Source organism: Lolium rigidum, chromosome 5, assembly GCF_022539505.1.
Source record: "Lolium rigidum isolate FL_2022 chromosome 5, APGP_CSIRO_Lrig_0.1, whole genome shotgun sequence".
NCBI lineage: Eukaryota > Viridiplantae > Streptophyta > Magnoliopsida > Poales > Poaceae > Lolium > Lolium rigidum.
This window is the reverse complement of record NC_061512.1, coordinates 233,019,385-233,025,604: the sequence shown is the minus strand read 5'-3', so window position 1 is coordinate 233,025,604 and position 6,220 is coordinate 233,019,385. Positions and strand designations below refer to the sequence as shown.

The window sequence follows — 6,220 nt, the reverse complement described above, 5'->3', positions numbered from 1 at the left end:
CTTGTATTGATTAATTCGGTGCTCACTAGTTTACCAATGTTTATGTTATCTTTCTTTGATTTACCTAAAGGGGTAAGAAAGAGATTAGACTTTTTCCGATCACGCTTTTTTTGGCAATGTGAGGAAAACAAAAAGAAATACAGGCTAACTAAGTGGAGCATGATTTGCAGGCCTAAAGACCAAGGTGGTCTTGGCATTGAAGTTCTGGAGATTAAAAATTCTTGCCTACTTAGTAAATGGTTATTCAAACTACTTTCCGAAGAGGGCTTGTGGCAACAGATTTTAAAAAACAAGTATCTCTCGCAGAAAACCTTGGCGGAAGTTGAAAGTAAACCTACTGATTCACCTTTCTGGAAAGGACTAATGAAAGTTAAAGGGGATTTCTTTAGTAGAGGAAAATTTGAGATTGGATCTGGAGAGGGTGTGCGGTTTTGGGAAGACAAATGGCTGGGTGATCAGACTATTGCATCACAATATCCTCAATTATACAACATAGTTCATCGTAAACATGATACAGTAGCAAATGTTATGAGTTCAACTCCGTTAAATATTGGTTTTCGGAGAAGACTTATTGGTGATAAATGGGATCAATGGGTACACATGTGCCAAAGATTAATGGAGATAAATTTAAATGAAGAGCAAGATATGTTTGTTTGGGGGCTAACTCATTCTAAATCTATGTATAATGATATGATAAATGGACAGACCAGATATCTTCGTAAATACCTTTGGAAAATTAAAATCCCACTCAAAATTAAAATTTTCATGTGGTTCCTTAGCAAGAAGGTCCTTTTGACTCGCGATAATCTAGCAAAGCGAAATTGGAATGGAAATACCAAGTGTTCTTTCTGTGACAAGGAGGAATCAGTTGAACACCTGTTTATTTCCTGCCCTTTTGCTAAGCTTATCTGGCGAGTGGTTTTTGCTGCATATAATATTCCACCTCCTACCAATATCACAAACATGTTTGGGAATTGGCTTAATGGAACTGACAAAACTGATAAAGCTAGGATTCGTATTGGGGTTTCCGCTTTATGTTGGTCAATATGGAATTGCAGAAATGATATTGTTTTTAACAGAAAAGATTCTACTAATTTCTTGCAGGTTATTCACACTATGGTACACTGGATTCAGCTCTGGCGTTTCCTACTCCCGGAGGATCAGCGGGAGTGCATGGTTTCTGGATGCAACCGCCTTCGAATGGTTGCCCAGGATATTTTCTACCAGGCTACTTGGCGGCCTACTAGAAGATTGCAGCATGCCTAGCTCGCTTAGATTTTCCCTCTTTTTTCGATGGTTGATCTTTGTAGCGAATTTCGATGATCCTTGAATTGTAAACTTTTTGAGTGTTCTATTAATAAAGGGCTGTGTGCATCAACCGATGCAGAGGCCGGGGTAATCCCATTTCGAAAAAAAAAAAACTTATATTCTGGGCTATCTGGACTACCCGGAATGATTTTTTTTAAGGCTGTCCCACCCAGTGTCTATCGCTGACATAAGAAATTTAAGGATGAGTTGGATCTACTACTTCATCACAAAGCTAAATGAAAGTCATACTCTGGCATCAGGGCTTGGGTGCAATCTTTCTTTAAGCATAGACTAGAGGCTTATGGCTTTGTTTTGTATATTAGCATCTGCTAATCTCTAGCTCTTAGTTTGTACATAACACTTTATTTGAAAATTTACAGGAAAGTCATATTCTGTTAAAAAGAAACTACAATGACATTTGCTGGAATTATTAACATGGAATTGTCGGCTATGAACTGAAAAGTTAGTTTGAAATCACTTAGTGTTTTTAGAGCGGTTCATGGAAGTAGTGCCATAAAATGATGAGCCTCATTAATTACATGCTACATAGTTCCGAGGAATCAGTAAGATGAAAATTCTCAGGGTTGGTATGGTAGAATTTCTGTAATTTTCAACTGCTTATAGATAATCTGGATCAATCAAGAAATCACTGAATGTTTGCTTAAAACGGCCTGGGTTTTGAGCCATGCAATTCTCTGTGCTCTTATAGAAGATAACAGTTACTCCCTCTCTCACAGTTTATTAGGCGTGCGCGTGCCCCTATGTTATAAAAATTATATCATTAGAAAGTTTAGATGTTCTATTTTCTAATGATATATAGGTTAAATTGGCGACCTAGGGATACGGGGAAGACTAGTAAACTGAGACGGAGGGAGTACCGTGGATTAGCGTATTAAAATTTAGTGAAACCCTTGTCTCTGCCCAAACTAACAAATTCTAGACCCTTGACTTGATAACCCAGTTTCTTCAGACATATATATTGTTTGTCAGAATCGCATAAAGCAGAAATTTCAAAAAATTGAAACGAAAAATTCGAACGTACAACTTCACGTGCTACGCGCTCACAAAGTTGTTTCATAAAAATCCGACTTATCATGTGACGTGTGTAAAAAAGACAAAATTCAATGCTGAAAATAAGCCTTTTCAGGAGATAAATTTTCTCTTTTTTACACAGACCACAAAACATATTGGTTCCTCGCGAAACTTGACGAACGTACGTATATTGTGGAGATGTACATGTAGAATTTTTTTTCAAAATTTTTCGACATTTCGAAATATAACTTTTTGATAGAGGGAGCATATGCACCCGGGAGCCGAATTGAATTTCCGATAAAGCAGAAGTTATTACAAAACTGCTATGTTCTGACACTTCCTTACTACATTTAATTTAATATTCTTTGCAGAAACTTCGGATGACAGTCCAATTTTTTTTCTTAATCAGTTCAACTGATGCGCCAAACCTGTGTTGAGGCACACTACTCAATATTCATGCATCTGTGTCTTCATCGATACTAAACATCATTCAGATATGATGTTGAGAAGAAATCTTTCCTTCTTCCAGCCCATCCTTCCAAATCATTGTAGAAGTTTTACATTATGTCGGCAATAAAATCATGTATAGGAGTTATTCTAGACAGCATGGTCTGATGTATTACAGAGAAATTACACAGCAATTCTTCCATCCCACTTTGATCCTTAGCCTCTTACTCATCTAGCTTATGCTATCCCTGTTTAGCTTAAAAACAACATTTACAGAGCTATAATCCCTGAAGAGTAGTTCATTTATATTTTTTTATTACTATGAGAGTCGAATTTCGAACTTGTCCACCTGTGCATGCAGGAAATCTGGCATCATATATATTCCCTAGTGCCAATGAGAGATGCTGCCAGGGCTGCCTGTGTGTCTCATGCCTTTCTACGCTCCTGGAGATGAAATCTGAATCTCGCCTTCACCAAAGAAACTATGTGCTCAAAAGACAAATTACGCCACTGGACAGGGGGTGTGGATGATAAAAGAGACAGAAGAGAGTATAACAACAATATTGAACGTATCCTGGCAAACCATAGAGGCGCTGGTGTGAAAGCTTTGGAGCTTGATTTCTATGGCCCTTACAATACCAAATCTTATAATCGTCTCAATAGTTGGCTACAGATTGCTATGACACAAGTCACCAAAGAACTTACCCTTTCAGTGTTGTCAGACAAGTCAAAATACGACTTCCCTTGCTCACTTTTATCTCGTAGGAGTGGAAACACAATTCGGTATCTCAGCCTTGATCATTGTGCCCTGCGCCCTACTGTTAACCTTGGTTTGAGATGCCTTACAGAGTTGGAACTGTATGAAGTGCGAATTACAGGGGATGAGTTAGGGCGCCTTCTTTCCAGTTCATTTGCTTTGGAAAAAATGAAGCTCACATACTGTTATGATATAATTCGCCTCGAGATACCTTGCCTGCTGCAGCGGCTCAGCTATCTGGAGGTGTTTGAATGCTCGAGTCTTCAAGTTATAGAGAACAAAGCCCCAAATATCTCCAGCTTTGACTTTGCAGGTGGTGAAGTACAACTCCCGCTTGCAGAGTCACTGCAAGTGAAGAAGCTCAAGTTGTACCATAGGTGTGTTATCAGTTATGCTATCGACAAGCTCCCGTCCAGTGTGCCATATCTTGAGACTCTGACCTTATGTTCTCGTTGTGAGGTATGCTCTTACATTTGAGGTGATAAATATGCGTATAACAATAGCCATATATCTTGGAACATGATATTGTGGCATCCTTATGCAGATAGTCAATGTACCGATGGTAACTAATAAATTTCTCCACCTCAAGGAGTTAAATATTTCTATCTGTGGATGGAGCTCCAACCAGGAATATGATTTTTTATCATTGGCTTCTTTCCTTGATGCTTCTCCTACCTTGGAGATTTTTGTCTTGTTTGTAAGTATCTGCTCATCCTGCACGGGGGTTATTTGATAGCCGTGGTGGAATCATTAACTCTGAGGCGAATTTATCTTTTCAGGTATCAGTGGCGTCGAAGTATGACTTGATTGTTGGAGATCCCTCAAATCTGAGGCAAATTCTGGAACACCGCCATGACAAGCTCAAAATTGTGAAGATCACTGGTTTCTGGCTTCGTTGAGCTAACACGACATATTCTAGAGAGTGCAACATCACTTAAGTTCCTTATGTTAGATACTATTATTGTAAGTTATCGGTGCTCTGGAGACATATCTGGCAGGAAGTGCTCTACGCTGAACAGGGCATATATCAGTGAGGCGTACAAATCGATCGTGGCTGTGAAGCTGTACATTGAGGAGAAAGTTCCATCTACAGTTCAGCTAGATGTTCTGGAGCCTTGCAAGCGGTGCCATGCTATGTAGAATTTAGAGGTCAAATTGTTAGTAGTTCTACAGTGTTCATTTTTATAAGTTTAAATTATATTTGACAAGCGTGCAACATCACCTAGCCGAGCTCGAGCGCCAGGTCGCGGGCAAACTTGTCTCACCCCTTGTGTAGGTACATCTTGCCCTGCCCGTCGAACAAGATCTCGATAGGCCACATGCAGGAGTTGCAGCTGGCCTCCCGTAGCTGCACCTGGGCTGGCTCGACGCCATCGACAAACTCGGCGAACTTGTCCGGGAGCCCCTTGATGCCGAAGGGGTCGTCGTCGATGCGGAGGAGGAACTCGAAGCAGCGGTCCTCCTGCGAAGACGACGACGATGCAGGCGACGGCGACTGTGGGGTCGTAGCTGCTCCACCTCGATGGCCCCGGCCCCGGGGGCGCCCAGGCCCGCGGCCTCGACTGCCTCGCCGGCCACTAGGACCCGCCATGGACTTCCTCGCGGGACTGGATGCGTCGTACTTCCTCGCGGGACTGGATGCGTCGCAGGAAGAGCTAGGTGTCGCTACGGTGGAGCTTGTGGCGGCTAGGGTTTGTGTGGAGGAGTGGATGAGGAAGAAGAGCGCGCGCCCTCTATATGTAGGCCGGAGGCAGCCCACGACCGCTGTTGTGGGTATACTTCATGGGTGTACCATCGACAGTAGGTAGATCCGGCAAGCCCGGGTGGCCCATGGACGGTGATGGTGGCGTATGGCCCATCGGGCGGCCAGTTGCTGTAGATCAAGATGGATGAAGTCCAGCCCAGGAACGAGGAGCCGGATCCACCGACTACCCCAGGAAGTCGGATCCGGCCTGGCCCATTGGGGGTAGCTGGATCCAGTAGGGCGTATAAGGAAGGGCGGATCCTTGACGTGCACGGTACTGTAATATTCCATAGTTAGACAACTTGTATTCCGGCTAGGACTCTTCGTGTAAACCCTAGATCCTGGCGCCTTTATAAGCTGGATCCTAAGAGCCCTAGAGGCATAACCACAACTCATTGTAACAACGCGAAAGCGCCCAGATAATTCCAGACAAGCAGCAGTAGGCCCTGTCTTCGAGCAGGTGTTCCGAAGCTGGGTAAAATGCGTACCACCGTCCCGAGTGCTCTCCGCCCAATGGCCCCTACTTCTTCTCCCCTCCGCGAGGATCCCTCCTCCGGGGTACCGTCGAATAGGAAACGATAGTTGGCGCCCACCGTGGGGCCAGCGGCGTCTGGAGGCCGGAACCGGCAGGGTTCCGCCATGGGAAGCTTCAACGACACGATCGATGTGGGGTGTGTTCTCTACGCCGAAAACTTTCCGATGGTCCCCCGGGATGAGTGTTGGATTCCGGCTAGGACCAACCCCGTTAAGCTGTCCATCGTCCCGATCGGCGGCATCCACATCTTCATCGGCGAGACCGTCGATTCCGACGGAAACGCCCTGGTAAGTAACGCTGACGCGACCGCCGCTGAGCAGGACGCTGTCGTGAAAATCCGATCCGAGTCGCAGGAACTTCCCAAGGAAGGTTCTGCCTTAGATCTAAAAATTTCAAA

At 43.8% G+C, this 6,220-nt stretch overlaps 1 pseudogene; it reads left to right on the top strand.

The window, feature by feature from the left end:
- The first annotated feature begins 3,271 nt into the window (after window positions 1-3,271).
- LOC124654873 lies at window positions 3,272-4,738 on the top strand (annotated as a pseudogene).
- Window positions 4,739-6,220: the final 1,482 nt, after the last annotated feature.